General features: G+C 43.4%; 1 protein-coding gene across 2 annotated transcripts in view; it reads right to left on the bottom strand.

Annotated features, from left to right (window-relative positions):
• MYO1D (myosin ID) overlaps positions 1 to 17,017 on the bottom strand; it is a 371,118-nt gene that overhangs the window by 73,343 nt on the left and 280,758 nt on the right. The gene's annotated exons all lie outside the window — the stretch shown is intronic.

The following is a 17,017-nucleotide window of genomic DNA, read 5'->3' as shown; positions in this document are numbered from 1 at the left end:
CCCCCCCGCGCACCCCCACTTTTTGTCCCCCCCCCCCCCCCCCCCCCCCCCCCCCCAAATCAAGGCATCCAAAATCACTGGTCGCTTTCAGAAAGCATAGTCTTTCATGCTCAAGGAGAAACTAAATGTTGCACAGCACATCAGCAGGAACTACTATAAACTAGGGCAGTCGATAAATCGCAGTTAACTCGTGCGATTAACTCAAAAAATTAATTGCAGTTTTAACTGCACTGTTAAACAATAGAATATCAATTGAAATTGATTAAATATTTTGGATGTTTTGCTACATTTTAATATATATTGTATTCTGTGTTGTAACTGAAATCAAAGTGTATATTATTTTTGATTACAAATATTTGCACTGTAAAAGAAACAAAAGAAATAGTATTTTTCAATTCACCTCATGCAAGTACTGTAGTGCAATCTGTGTGGTGAAAGTGCAACTTAAAAATGAAGATATTTATTTGTTACATAACTGCACTCAAAAACAAAACAATGTAAAACTTCAGCGCCTACAAGCCCACTCAGTCCTACTTCTTGTTCAGCCAATCGCTAAGACAAACAAGTCTGTTTACATTTACAGGAGATAATGCTGGCCTCTTCTTATTTACAATGTCACCAGAAAGTGAGAACAGGCATTTGCATGGCATTGTTGTAGCCAGCATCGCAAGATATTTACGTGCCAGATGTGCTAAAGATTCATATATCCCTTCATGCTTTGGTCACCATTCCAGAGGACATGTTTCCATGCTGAATACACTCATTAAAAAAATAATGCGTTAATTAAATTAGTGACTGAACTCCTTGGGGGAGAACTGTACGTCTCCTGCTCTGGTTTACCCGTATTCTAGCATATATTTCATGTTATAGCAGTCTCGGTTGATGACCCAACACATGCTGTTCATTTGAAGAACACTTTCACTGCAGATCTGACAAAACACAAAGAAGGTACCAATGTGAGATTTTGAAAGACAGCTATAGCACTCAACCAAAGGTTTCAGAATCTGAAGTGCCTTCCAAAATCTGAGAGTGTGGTGGAGCACGAAGTGTGGAGCATGCTTTCAAAAGTCTTAAAAGAGCAACACTCCGATGAGAAAACTACAGAACCTGAACCATCAAAAAAGAAAATCAACCTTCTGCTGGTGGCATCTGACTCAGATGATGAAAATGAACATGCATCAGTCCACATTGCTTTGAACTGTTATTAAGCAGAACTCGTCATCCATCAGCATGGACACATGTCCCCTGGAACGGTGGTTGAAGCATGAAGGGATATATGAATCTTTAGCACATCTGGCATATAAATATCTTGCGATGCTGGCTACAACAGTGCCATGAGGACACCTGTTCTCATTTTCAGGTGACATTGTAAACAAGAAGCGGGCAGCATTATCTCCTGCAAATGTAAACAAACTTGTTTGTCTGAGCGATGGCTGAACAAGAAGTAGGACTGAGTAGACTTGTAGGCTCTAAAGATTTACACTGTTACATTTTTTAACACAGTTATTTTTTGTACATAATTCTACATTTGTAAGTTCAACTTTCATGATAAAGAGATTGCACTACAGTATTTGTATTAGGTGAACTGAAAAATACTATTTCTTTTGTTTTTTTTACAGTGCAAGTACTTGTAATCAAAAATAAATATAAAGTGAGCACTGTACACTTTGTATTCCGTGTTGTAATTGAAATAAATATATTTGAAAATATAGAAAACATCCAAAAATATTTAAATAAATAGTACTCTATTATTGTTTAACAGTGCAATTAATCGCACAATTAATTTTTTTAATCGATTGACAGCCCTACTATAAACTAAAGTAGGAAACAGCTGACAGATCAAGCAGAAGGAATGAAGGAGAAGCAAATTCCTCTGTTTGGCTAGGACATCACTGTAAGTGTCTTTCTTGGGGGGCTGTCAGAAGTCTTTTACAAAGCTATCACTTGGGTTCAAGCAGGATACAACTACTTGTGATCTAGTTTGTGCCACCACCTCTGAATTCCCACTCGCTTCTATTTTACAAGCACTTAACTGAAAAAGGAGAGTATTAGGAAGCCAATATATTAGGTTCACTCCTCAAATATAAAACTGTACAGGCTTTTTTTTCTAGCAAACATGCTTTTTTTTGAACACAAGATTAAAAACTTCAGTATAGGTTTTACATAGAATTTAAAGTTTATCTTGCTTAAGAAATAAAAACCCAAAGTGTCAATATTAAAAAAAAAGCTCCTAAAAATAGCTTCTGTAACCAATGATTTTAGTTCATTATCCATTTACTGAGTGATGTTATGATTAATCAATGTTATATTACATATATTTATTGTATGTTAATTACAGTTAATTTGTAGGATTATAAAAGTATAAGATTGATCTGTATTTAGAGGAACCAAGTATTAGACATAAGTAAGACAAGCTGAAATGCAAGAACCCATAGGCTGAGACCTGCAAGACTTTAGCTTAGCTATTTTAGACCTTGGAGACAAGAAATGATGACTTAAGCCAATGACCGAGAAATAACCCAATGCCCGGAGATTATGGGAAAAGAGATACCAAATGGTAATACTGTGCAAAATTACCCAGAAGATTAATATTAGATCATAAAAATACTCTAAAGGCACATCTGTCTCAGGCTAGGTCTACACTACCCGCCTGAATCGGCGGGTAGAAATCGACCTCTCGGGGATCGATTTATCGCGTCCCATCGGGACGCGACAATCGATCCCCAAATTGGCGCTCTTACTCCACCAGCGGAGGTGGGAGTAAGCGCCGCCGACAGAAAGCGGCAGAAGTCGATTTTGCCGCCGTCCTCACAGCGGGGTAAGTCGGCTGCGATACGTCGAATTCAGCTACGCTATTCACGTAGCTGAATTTGCGTATCTTAAATAGACTCCCCCCTGTAGTGTAGATGTACCCTCAAACATGCATCTTAACCACAGGGTACAGGTGCACCAATGCTAATGAGATCAAAGGGAGCTTACACAGCCCATAGAAAATTGGGGTCCCCCTAAGTTTCTGGAGGACAGACCAATAAGAGAAAAGAAGGCTGACACTTTTATGAAGATGCGCAGAATGTAGGTATAGACAGAATCACATTATAAAAAAGGGATGACCAGAATGGGGAAAATTGAGCTCCCTATGGGAGACTCCAGCAGGAACCATCCCTCTACTGATGATCACGCCAGGAGAGACCCATCAGACCCTAACACTACTGTTGAGGATGTGAGTATAACTATATTTGTAACTTGTGCATAGGTCTGTATAGAACTTCTATGTGCTTGGGTAATCATAACTTTAATTGTAACTTTAATAACACTTATAAAATAGACTAGACTTTGTACTGGTACATGTATGTGTGGTCACTACCCTTGGTCTTTATGTGTTCCTAAAGACTAACTCTGAAGCAAGTAGCAGAGGTGACTTTACTGTGTTAAACTTGAAACTGTAGCCACCAGAGCCTACCCCATGGTGGTGTAATACCATATTACGAAATTCAATTTAAATAAAAGGCTACAGTTCCTAAATCCATATGTAGGCATCTGAGTGAGTGACAGGATCCTGACTTCAGTGGGAACTGCTGGGTGCTCAGGGTTTAGGTATTTAGGTGCCTAACAAAGGTCTTGTGGCTTTAATTTTTCAAAGGTGACTAGTGATCTTTGGGAGATCTTACTGTATTAAGTTTATGTATCATTGTGGGCCAGAGATTGTATGTAATTCCATGGGGGAGGGGGACCACAGCCCTCCAGGAATTATGACCACTGGGGGGTAATTAGGCAAATTCACTCAGGTTGTAACACCACTAAAGAGGTACCCCCGCCTGGTGAGAGGCTCACATCTACTGGATTCTCCAGAGACCAACAGTCAAAGAAAGGACTTTTGAATAAGTAGCCTGAGTTTAAACTGACTCTGGGCCTTCTTTCTGGTGCAGCAAACGGATAGGACCTTCTGTCCAAGGGAGCGTGGGGTGGGGGAATCCTTTCTGGGAAAGGCTGGAAGGACTTTGGCCTACATAGTGATGGGTGCCTGTTTTGAGCTGGGCTGTTAACTTGTAAATCCAGAAAAACCTTTTGGTGGGGTCTGAAGGACTGACTTCTGCCAGAGCCCCTGCTGGAGTTGTGTATATGGGTGGGGTAATCTCTGGTAAGCTTATTAGCATGCATACAGATTCTCTTGTTTTTAATGTTTTCTCTGTAATGCTTTCACCTTAAGAATAAATGTGCTTGCTTATAAAGGGCTGTATAGCAACTCATAACTGCTGGCAATTAGATTATTCATGGTCCTTGAAGAGTAAGCCAAGCACTAATGCTGGTTTGGTTAGACACTCTGGCTTGCTGGGAATAACACCGTGTGGGCACGGAACTATGCAGGGTGTGACGGGAGAGAGACGTGGTTGTCTGCACAAGAGAAGTGACAGCTGAGGAGCTGGGAGCCTAGTGAAGTTGGCCTGAACTGTGACACTAACAAAGAACTTGTGGCCTTAATTTTTCAGAGGGTGACTAGTGACGCTGGGGACCCAATCTGAGAAGCTTTAATAGGATTCAATTTTTGTAAGGTGGGCACTGGGAACGTTCTGACCAGGCCCTTTAGGGTGTCTCAAAGCTAGGCACCCAAAAATCACTCATCAATGCTGAAAATGAAAGCCTCAGAAACATAACTTTGGGTAACTATTTTTGAACAAATGAAATAAGCTGGCAGCAAAAACTGCACAGATATGAACTAGAGGAAAGCAAATGTACAAGATGTTTATTAGTTTTATTAAAGCTGAATAAGCTGGAAACCCAGAGTTTTATAGTATTTGTACTTTTTCACAGTACCCACTGTTCTCCCATTAGAATCATGTAAAGAGTAATAGGAATCCCAAGAATATACCTCCCAGAGTTTTTCCAATACCAGGAAATTTCAACAGAAAGCTTGAAACAGTGGAAAAGTATCCAGGCTTAGTAGGCTGGGTGCTCCTAGGATTTTATTGTAGAGCCTCACCCCATTAAAAAGTCAAGTGAAAATCTTGTTGAGAAGTTTTTGTTGTTGCCTTTTTAAAAAGTGCATCTTGTTTCATATTTAACAAATTGCTCTTAAAATAGGAAATGTAGGGTCAGGAGACACTGAAGAGTTGAAACTTGTGTTTGCAAATGGACTGCTGGTCCATATGCTTCAGGAATAGGGTCCAATTAAGGTCTTTTTGTTGGAAATTATAAGGAGACTTGGGATAGGAATCCTATACAATGTGTGTCACTATAAACAAAGAGGTGAACACATCACCTTGTTATACTAATACTGAGCACTACTTATAAAGTACTTTTCATCTTCAAAAGCCTTGCAAATATTAACTCATTAATCCTCAACCATTCAGACCAGTTCGTATCATTTCCATTTTAAAGACAGGTCAATTGCAGCACAGAGATTCAGGGCTAGTCTACACTGGCAACATTAAAGCGCTGCTGTGGCAGCGCTTTTACATGGCTTGTGTAGCTGCGGCAGAGAGCTGGGAGAGAGCTCTCCCAGCGCTCTAAAAGACCCACCTCCATGAGGGGCGTAGCTCCCAGTGCCGGTGCACTGTCGACACTGGTGCTCTACGGTGCTGAAACTTGCTGCGCGTGGGGCTGTGAGTGTTTTTTCACACCCCTGAGCAAGAAAGTTGCAGTGCTGTAAAGTGCCAGTGTAGACAAGCCCCACATGACTGGCTTAAGGACTTACAATAGACAGCAGAAGAACAGTAATTAAAAAAAAAAAAAACAAGTTCCTTGCTCCCAGGTTCTGTGCTCATTCCATAACTCGTGTCTCTACCCTCCGCCGTTGCCTACATCTTTTTTTTTTTAAATGCTGCAACAAAAATTAATGTTTTGAAAGCCTAAGGTAAGATGGACAAACTAGGTCAAAGTATCTAAAAGTCAATTCTTCTGTCCAATAACTTTTGCAGCAAATCTTTAATGTGTAAGATTTTTAATATCCGATTGATTAAAAACAAGAGCCAGATGGCATCAATTGCAACCCCCCAAATAAAACAGAAATAGACATTTTATATGTCTGAGATTGGTGAAATGCTGAGGTTCCCAGCACACAGACAGGCAAATGCCAGAACAGCTGCTCAGGGCAGATGGGTCCTTTGACAGCTTGATAATGCTGACTTGCTGGTGAATCTAAACCATGGTAAGGGCAGCCAACTTAGGACCATCTGTTTGCTAGAGAGGAAAGGTTCCTGGAACAGCAGGTAGCCACTGCTCTGGTTGAGAAATAAACCAACAGTAAGATCAGCAGTATTTATAACCTTTGCTTGTAGATCTACACAAATACAGATGGCAAGACATACAACAGCATTGCACTCTATTTCAAATGTAATCTGGGATTTGTACATCAGTGGTATAAACTATACTGTGTGTTTAAAGGACTTTTCCCCTGTCTATGCACATACAGCAAGATGACTTCGCAGAGGGAAATTGCTGTTTAGTTTCATACCCTAAATATCAAAAAGCACTGAATGGAGGCCAATAGCTGTGTTTAGAAAAAGGAACATTAACAATGCACTCAGTTTTCAGCACTACCTCCTCTGGAGGGAGCTCTGTGTAGTATGTGCTATTCTGTGGCACTGAAGGGCATCCTGAGCAGAAAGCTGTATGCATTAATTGTCGAAATAAGTAACTCCATGTCACTGCTAAACTGCATTAACTCTACTCACGCTTTTGTTTGAATTTTTAAGGATGCTTCTGAAATGTAAATTCCTCAGGACAGTGAATGTCTGGGTCCCTGTACAAGCAGAGCACAATGTCAGTGTCTGATGGGTTGTTCACCTCACACAAAGTAGAGTAGGTTAAATTAGGTCAATTAACCTTATTGCTGCACCTGGAGGAGAGCCAGGGCTCAATAAAGCCTAACGGAAGACGAAGTTCTGCTGGGAATAGCAGGTTGGGCCTGTATAAAGGGATGAAGGTGAAAACAGAAGGGGGCTGGTATCTGTATGGAGAACAAAGCGACAGTTAAAAGGTTTAAATTCTTAGGGGTAATATTTGATACTAAATTACTTTGGAAAGATCATATCAATTATGTTAAAAACAAACATACAGGAAGGGTTAACCTGCATAACAGTCTTTCTGGAACTAATTTGGGGATGTAGAAGAAAACACTGCAGTTGGTATACAGAGCCTTTGTCAGACCAGTTACTGACTATGGCTCCCAAGCTTTTGGGTCAGCATCAAAATCAAGACTTAAAAAATTAGATTTAATACAAGCCAGGCACACTGAATTGCACACAGTGCACTTACTACAACTCCTATATGCATGCTACAGATAGCTGTTAATGAAATGCCAGTTACACTATGAAGGAAACTACTGACCCTAACTTTCTAGACCACCCTTAATGGGAACTGCAGTGATGAAAGACCAAATACCCAAAGATTGTTGGGAATTCAATAGGTGAACTATAGCACACGGTTAGAACTCAATTTGCCATTTGAATTAGTGTGTGGGGATGCAGGAGTTGAAAGACAAGGAAAAGCTGAATGAAATAACTTTTAGTCATGGGAAAATTAGTTATGGATGGTAAGTTGCATGTTCAAACATGGCTTTAGATTTTATAAAAACATAAGGGTAAAGAGAGACAGTAGGTATTAAAAAGAGGCGTACCAATACATAGATGAAAAGTGGAGTCGTTTTTGTCAAATATACACAGATGGGTCCAAAAAAGAAAAAAACGGGATGGCATATTGTACACCAAAACTGGGAATTAGTACATCTAACAGAATATCCGATTACATAGCTGTCAAGACAGCCGAACTAAATAAAATAAATAAACGAGTAGCAATAATGCTAGCACAAATTGGATCTGTGATGCATGCCCAGCAGCAGTCATGTTTCCAGATTCAGTCTCAGGCCTTATGGCATTACAAAGGATGTCTCAGTATACAGAAGTGATTTCATCTCCTGGTGCAAGTGCTGGAGGAATCAACAAGGGGCAGAGCTCTTCTTGACCTGCTGCTCACAAACACGGAAGAATTAGTAAGGAAAGCAAAAGTGGATGGGAAGTCTGGAGGCAGTGACCATGAGATAGTCGAGTTCAGGATCCTGACACAAGGAAGAAAAGAGAGTAGCAGAATACGGACCCTGGACTTCAGAAAAGCAGACTTTGACTCCCTCAGCAAACTGGGAGAACAACAATATCAACATCCTCAAACTACGAGTGCTACACAAGGCATGCCATGCATTCTTAACAGCGATCTGTTCTTGTCATGTCCTTGCTATGTTGGACAACACCACTACGGTTTATTACATAAACAAGCAAGGGGGCACACGGTCCCCAGCAGTGTGTGTAGAAGTGGTATGCCTCTGGAAATGGTGCATGCCACATCATATCCTCTTGTCCACAGCCTACCTTCCAGGAACCCAGAATGTGATTGCCAATGCCCTCACAGACACTTTGCAATTGACCATGAATGGGAGTTGCACAACACGCTAGTTGCAGACATTTTTGGCCACTGGGGAACTCCAATCAGAGACCGATTTGCATCTCACACCAACACTAAGAGCATCCAGTACTGCGCCAGGAGAGGACTCAGTGCCCACTTGCAGGAGGACGCCCTGATCATCAACTAGTCGGAGTGGACCAGCTATGCCTTTCCTCTACTGCCGTTCCTACCACACTTCCACAAACTCAAGCAGGAGAGGGTGGTGGTCATCCTGATTGCCCCATATTGGCTTTGCCAATTCTGGTTCCCTCTTCTTCTCCGCATGTTGACACATCCCCCACTCCCACTATCAATGTTTCCGAAGCTACGGATGCAACACACAGGCAAACTCAGACACCCCGATCCAAGGGCGCTCCACCTGACAGTTTGGTTTTTGGATGGCCACCCCCACTTGCGCAGGAATACTCGCTGTTGGTCTGCAATAGCCTCTCCAGTGGCAGAAGGGGCTCCACAAGGTGATCCTACCAGGCCAAGTGGGCTTGTTTCGATGCCTGGGCCAAACATATAGGTTTTGGCGCTGAAGCCATGGGCATCCCTGTGCTATTAGACTCTCTTCTCTCCCTAAAGGCTCCCAGGCTCACTCTCAGCTCCATCAAAATGCATGTAGCAGCCATTGGTGCCTCCTACCCTCCTGTGGAAGGGCATTCTGTCTTCACCCACCTCTTGACTGCCAGATTCTGGAAGGGCCTTGTACGCAAATATTGGCCTATCTGGACTGTCACTCCTCACTGGAACCTCACCCTGGTCCTCACATTATTAATGAAGCCCCCCCCCCTTCAACCCTTAGGCCTCCTGCTCTCTTTCTCTTCTAAGAAAGTAGCTTTTCTGGTCACAATTACCTCTGCAAGGTGGTTTGGTGAACTGAGGGCTATGATGGCAGATCCCCCTTTCATCACATTCCATAAGGACAAGGTATCACTGTGCTTGCATCCCAAGTTTCTACCAAAGGTGGTTTCCTGCTTCCACCTCAACCAACCCATTCGCCTGCCTGCTTTCTTTCCCAAACCACACTCCTCAAATGAGGACTGGTGGCTTCACTTCCTTGATGTGTGCAGGGCCCTGGCCTTTTACCTACAAGGGACAAAGCCATTCTGGAAGTCTCCCAGACCGTTTGACTGACCTTAAAAACCTTGAAGGAAAGAGATTCCACCACCTCCCTAGGTAAACTATTCCAGTGCTCCACCACCCTCTTAGTGAAAAAGTTTTTCCTAATATCCAACCGAAACCTCCCCCACTGCAACTTGAGAGCATTGCTCCTTGTTCTGTCATCTGGTATCACTGAGAACAGTCTAGATCCATCCTCTTTGGAACCCCCTTTCAGGTAGTTGAAAGCAGCTATCAAATCCCCCCCATTCTTCTTTTCTGCAGACTAAACAATCCCAGTTCCTTCAGCCTCTCCTCATAAGTCATATGTTCCAGCCCCCTAATCATTTCTGTTGCCCTCCGCTGGACTCTTTCCAATTTGTCCACATCCTTCTTGTAGTGTGGGGCCCAAAACTGGACACAGTACTCCAGATGAGGCCTCACCAATGTCGAATAGAGGGGAATGATCACTTCCGTCGATCTGCTGGCAATGCCCCTACTTACACAGCCCAAAATGCCGTTAGCCTTCTTGGCAACAAGGGCACACTGTTGACTCATATCCAGCTTCTCTTCCCCTGTAACCCCTAGGTCCTTTTCTGCAGAACTGCTTCCTAGCCATTCGGTCCCTAGTCTGTAACAGTGCATGGGATTCTTCCATCCTAAGTGCAGGACTCTGCACTTGTCCTTGTTGAACCTCATCAGATTTCTTTTGGCCCAATCCTCTAATTTGTCTAGGTCCCTCTGTATCTTATCCCTACCCTCCAGCGTATCTACCACTCCTCCCAGTTTAGTGTCATCTGCAAACTTGCTGAAAGTGCAGTCCATGCCATCCTCCAGATCATTAATGAAGATATTGAACAAAACCAGCCGCAGGACCGACTCTTGGGGCACTCCGCTTGATACCGGCTGCCAGCTAGACATGGAGCCATTGATCACTACCAGTTCAGCCTGACAATCTAGGCAGCTTTCTATCCACCTTATAGTCCATTCATCCAGCCCATATCTCTTTAACTTGCTGGCAAGAATACTGTGGGAGACCGTATCAAAAGCTTTGCTAAAGTCAAGGAATAACATGTCCACTGCTTTCCCCTCATCCATAGACCCAGTTATCTCCTCATAGAAGGCAATTAGGTTAGTCAGGCATGACTTGCCCTTGGTGAATCCATGCTGACTGTTCCTGATCACTTTCCTCTCCTCTAAGTGCTTCAGAATTGATTCCTTGAGGACCTGTTCCATGATTTTTCCAGGTACTGAGGTGAGGCTGACTGGCCTGTGGTTCCCCAGATCCTCCTCCTTCCCTTTTTAAAGACGGGCAGTACCAGATGGCCTTTTTCTAGTCATCTGGGACCTCCCCCGATCACCATGAGTTTCCAAAGATAATGGCCAATGGCTCTGCAATCACATTTGCCAACTCCTTTAGCACCCTCGGACGCAGCGCATCCAGCCCCATGGACTTGTGCTCATCCAGCTTTTCTAAATAGTCCCGAACCACTTCTTTCTCCACAGAGGGCTGGTCACCTCCTCCCCATGCTGTGCTGCGCAGTGCAGCAGTCTGGGGGCTGACCTTGTTTGTGAAGACAGAGGCAAAAAAAGCATTGAGTACATTAGCTTTTTCCACATCCTCTGTCACTAGGTTGCCTCCCCCATTCAGTAAGGGGCCCACACTTTCCTTAACTTTCTTCTTGTTGCTAACATACCTGAAGAAACCCTTCTTGTTACTCTTAACATCTCTTGCTAGCTGCAACTCCAAGTGTGATTTGGCCTTCCTGATTTCACTCCTGCATGCCTGAGCAATATTTTTATACGCCTCCCTGGTCATTTGTCCAATCTTCCACTTCTTGTAAGCTTCTTTTTTGCGTTTAAGATCCGCAAGGATTTCACTGTTTAGCCAAGCTGGTCGCCTGCCATATTTACTATTCTTTCTACACATCGGAATGGTTTGTTCCTGCAACCTCAATAAGAATTCTTTAAAATACATCCCTCCAGATCTGCCGGTACCGAGCCAATCAGGGCATCGTCTAATCCTGATTCTAAGCATCTACTCGGCATAGAATGGGTTGGTGATACAGGGTAGTCCCTCCCACATTGAATGGGACAGTTCTGAAGGTGAGTACCGGGGCCACGAGCTCCAATATGGCCAATCTGGTTGACCCTGCTGTTGCAGCTGTGGAGCACAGGGAGCCGGGTACCAGTGGCTCCTGGGCTGAGTCAGGGAGGATATTGCCATGGTGCCATCGGAACCATCTGATAGTCATGTCCTTGGAATGGAAGCAGTGTAAGGTCCGGGCCTCTCAGACTCTGAGGAGGAACTGGAGTCCTGCATCAATGGTGGTGCCAATGGACCCTACGGGGAGGGGAGTGTCGTATGAACACAGCCAGAAGGTGGCAAATTGGGTATGGGCCCTTCTTCGTAGGTGAGAGTACCGAGGCATACGGAAATTACATATTTTCCAGTGCGAGCGGTTCATGAGGCCCAGGGGCGGTTAAGCCTCTCCCCGGTGTCAATGGCACCCGATCAACGTGGTCACTCTTGTGGTTCTTAGAGCATGGTGCCTATTCTTGACTGGAGCTCATGGATGGCACGGTGTCTTTCTTAGACATGGAGGAAGACTTACCGCCATGCTTATGTGCATGCTTCCATGACTCTTGGCTAGGCCCTGGCACAAGGTGCGTAGCACTGGTACTGGTGGCACCCGGCTGGGGTTCCGCGGCAGAAGGTGCATTTTTGGATTGTTCAGGCCGATACATGGGGTGTGTGTGGGGGAGTGGGCGGGGGGTGTTTCCCCTGGCCAGGGTCCAACTGTAGCCCCACGGAAACGTCCATAGGGTGCCTCTTAAAGTGGAGGGTTCTGCCTTCCTGTTTACGGGCAGGGAAGGAGTGACTGATGTTCATAGACTCAGACTTTAAGGTCAGAAGGGACCATCATGATCATCTAGTCTAACCTCCTGCACATTGCAAGCCACAGAACCCCACCCACCCCCTCCTGTAATAGACACCTAACCTCTGGCAGAGTTACTGAAGTCCTCAAATCATGGCTTAAAGACTTCAAGTTGTAGAGAATCCACCATTTACACTATTTTAAACCTGTCAGTGACTTGTGCAACATGCTTCAGAGGAAGGCGAAACCTCCCCAGGGTCTCTGCCAAGCTGACCTGGGGGAAAATTCCTTCCCAACCCCAAATATGGCAATCAGTTAGCCCCTGAGCATGTGGGCAAGGCCCATCAGACAGATACTATAGAAAATTCTTTCTTAGGTAACTCAGAGCCCTTCCCATCTAGTGTCCCGTCTCCAGGTGCTGGGGATTTTTGATGCACCTGGACGCAGTGTGGGCTTCCCCTAAGCCGTACAGACAACGTTGGTGTTTGTCATTGAGGGAGAACAAACAAGGGCAGGAAGTGCACTTTTAATCCCGGATTGTTTATCGTACTCCAGTACCCAGATGCGGGTGCTGTGGGGGGAGAGAGGGGACATTGTTAGGGGGGAACTGCCAAAGTGGTATCCTGAGTCTCAAGGCTTGCAGGACTTTCAGAAACAAGAAAATTACTACAGAAAACCATGGAAATCCTGACTATGGCCAATATCCATATATGGGTGTTGGCGTATGTGTGTGTTGTGGATTGTTTGGCAGGAAACTGTTGGAGCAGCGTCCCCAGTCCTTAATCCTACAAAACTTGCTGAAACAAGATAACTAGTACATAAAACAACAAAATCCTGAATAAATAAAGAATAACAGTTTTTCGATAAAAGTTTGGAAAATGCATCACCAAGGATAGGAGGACAGTTGAAGCTCTGACTCGGACCATGCGACAGCGAGAAGGAACTAAAGATGCGGTTAGTCCACCAGAGCATCATCAAGGATCTACAACCTATCCGGAAGGATGATCCCTCACTCTTACAGACCTTAGGGGACAGAACAGTCCTCGCTTACAGACAGCCCTGCAACCTGAAGCAAATACTCACCAGCAACTACACACCACACAACAAAAATACCAACCCAGGAACCAAACCCTACAACAAACCCCGGTGCCAACTCTGTCCACATAGCTATTCCAGGGACACCATCATAGGACCTAACCACACCAGCCATACCATCCCGGGCTCGTTCACCTGCACATCTACCAATGTGATATGTGCCAGCAATGCCCCTCTGCCATGTATATTGGCCAAACCGGACAGTCTTTACACAAAAGAATAAATGGACCCAAATCTGACATCAGGAATCATAACATTCAAAAACCAGTAGGAGAACACTTCAATCTCCCTGGTCACTCAACAACAAACCTAAAAGTGGCAATTCTTCAACAAAAAACTTCAAAAACAGACTCCGTGAAACTGCAGAACTGGAATTAAATTTGTAAACTGGACACCATCAGATTAGGCCTAAATAAAGACTGAGTGGTTGGATCATTACAAAACCTAAACCTAATTTCCCCAATACTCATTTCCCCCTACTGTTACTCACACCTTCTTGTCAACTGTCTGAAATGGGCCACTCTCATTACCACTTCAAAAGTTATTTTTCCTCCCTTGGTATACTGCTGTCAATTGAATTGTCTCGTTAGACTGACCTCACACTTGGTAAAGCAACTCCCATCTTTTCATGTATTGTGTGTATATATATACACACGTGCAACTGTATTTTCCACTTCATGCATCTGATGAAGTGGGTTCTAGCCCACGAAAGCTTATGCCCAAATAAATTTGTTAGTCTCTAAGGTGCCACAAGGACTCCTCGTTGTTTTTGCTGATACAGACTAACACGGCTACCACTCTACGTAGAGTTCAGGCTCCCAATTTTCTTTTGTTAAAAAGGGAAGGGAAAGAGCTGTACAAACCTAATACTAATAGAAATGTTTTATAAATAAAAATATTGTTTCTTCTCCACCCCCCCAAAAAAGCCAGGGCGGGTTTACAATATCATTCACGTGCAGTATTAGAAACCCTAAAACAGCTGCATTATGCAGGGCATCTGAGAACCTGAAAGTGAAACTGATCATCATCAAAAGTGAAACTGAATAGTCTTCTTCCACTATCAATACTGAGGGGAAAAGATTACCAGTTTTAATAATTTACAGTGTTAATTGATTTAGTAGTAATTTGTTTTAACTATGGTTTGCTGAAGCACGGCTGAATTCCATATGTTCTTGTCTAAGCCACTAAAATTCCCTAGTTCAGACAGGGCCTTCCAGTTAAACAGTAATCAGCCCTGGTTTGCCTGCATGCATCTGACACTCACTGTCAGTAGTGGGTAATTTTTCTAGTGCACACAAAGCTTAAGTGACAGATTAATTTGACACTGCAAGTTCTAGGCCCTTCCTTTTGTATGGAGATTTTCTGCCATTACACAAGATGGTTATTTCCTTGGAGTGACATCTTCTCATTAACAAGACACCACCACCTTCATTTTTAGACAGTGTGGGCTAATGATTCTTCCTGTCCCAAAGAGGCAAACATGAATCAATATTACATACAAAAATCTATGTTAGAAGAATATTAAGGCTGTAAAATCAAGTGCTTAAAAGTTGGCCTTAAATCTGGCACTTCCTGTCTGTGTAACCTTAATTCGGCTCCCTTGTGCACATGCAGCATGATATAGTCTTTATTTACATGTTCACGTGCTATCTTTCCCACAGGACCCTGTGGTATTCAGTGTATGCAATGAAGTTGCTATGGGGATAGTCAGGGTTGTGTACTGAAGGAGATTGGTCTGTAGGATCCCTGCCTCATTTGTTGAAGTTGGAAGGAAGATGTGTTTGAACAAGGCATGGGATGGCAGGAAGAGAACAGATGGCCTCACGGTTAAGACAGTTGAATGACAACCTAGAGAATTGGACTGTATCCCTGTCTATGGGCTGGTCTACACTGGGGGGCGAAGGGGGCGGGGGGGGGGGGGGGAAATCGATCTAAGATACGCAACTTCAGCTACGCTGTGGAAGTATCTAAAATGGAATTACCTGGGGTCCACTCGCTCTGGTGGAGTTCCGGAGTCGACGGTGAGCGTGTTCGGGGATCGATATATCGCGTCGTAACGAGACGCAATATATTGATCCTGGATAAATCGATTGCTACCCGCCGATATGGCGGGTAGTGAAGATGTACCCTGAGCCACAGAGTTCCCATGTGATATTAGTCAAATCACTTAAGCCAAACTTTTCAGAGGTGGTCAACTAATTGTTTGTTCCTCATTTTCTGGTTGCCTAGCCTTGTTCTTGGAAACTGCTGAACCAATTTGACTGACATTTTCTAGGGTGGGGTGGGGTAGGGACAGAATCAGACTGAGGCAAACACCCAGGGTAGAAATTTTCAGCCCAAACAGTTAAAGTCTGGCAAAATTATAAGAAATTGAAAACACAATCTTATGGGAAATGTAAGGTCACCTTACCAGGCAATGCTACCATAGAGTGACCAGAGAGCAAATGTGAAACATTGGGACAAGGGCTGAGGGGTAATAGGAACCTATATAAGGCTGTGGCTACATTCAAAACTTCAAAGAGCTGCCACAGGAGCGAGTGCGAGTGTGGTCGCGCGCCAGCGCTGCAGGTACTCCACCTCCACGACGGGATTAGCTCCCAGTGCGGGGCACTGTTTACACTGGTGCTTTACAGCGCTATCACTTGCTGCGCTCGGGGGGGTGTTTTTTCACACCCCTGAGCGAGAAAGATGCAGCGCTGTAAAGCGCCAGTGTAGCCAAGGCCTAAGAAAAAGACCCCAAAATCAGCACATCTGGTACCCTACGCTACCAGCCCCACTTACAATTCTCCTTAAATACCATCTTCAATGGTTCAAGTACAAAGGAAGTATTGCTGTTTTACCCCTTAAGGATTTGCATATGTTAATCCATCAGCCTTGTCTACACTAGAAAGTTGCACTATTTAACAAAAGGGGCAATTTCAAACAGATCAAAAAAATCTGCACAACTTTCTCATGTAGACGATTCCAAAATGTCATCTTTGAGGCTTGTCTCAACACATTACCTGGGCAACGTCTAGAAATTCTGGGAGGCGACAGTAATAAAAAAGACATTTAAGAACAGATATCAAACAGAATTAAAAAATAAATTTGGAACCTCCTTGTCAGTGCTAAACTGAGTCTGATTTTTTAACTGAAGGTTACTTGAAATATAAAAATGGTTAAGATTAGAACCGAGTAAATAATGGATTTTTCAATTCTGAGGCTAAACCAAAAAAACTGTTTTAATTCAATTCAAAACTATTTTTCATAAATAAATAAATAAATAAATAAAGTTGAATCTTTTTGAGTTGACCAAACTGTTTTGGGTCAACTCTAAATGATTTTTGTTTTGTTTCTTTCAATTTGTTTCAAGTCAACTAAAATATTTTGGTTGATTCTACAATAATTTTATTTTTTATTTCCAATCAGGTGTTCTGAGATGTTTTTCACCTTTGAGGTTTTTTTCAATAGGCCAAATTTGAAAATGAAATGCTATTACAAAACAAAATATTTTGAATTTTTAAAAA

The sequence above is a fragment of the Trachemys scripta genome, chromosome 23 (assembly GCF_013100865.1).
Source record: "Trachemys scripta elegans isolate TJP31775 chromosome 23, CAS_Tse_1.0, whole genome shotgun sequence".
In the NCBI taxonomy this organism is placed as follows: domain Eukaryota; kingdom Metazoa; phylum Chordata; order Testudines; family Emydidae; genus Trachemys; species Trachemys scripta.
Note: the sequence above shows the minus strand (reverse complement) of the source record. Positions and strands in the feature narration are given on the sequence as shown.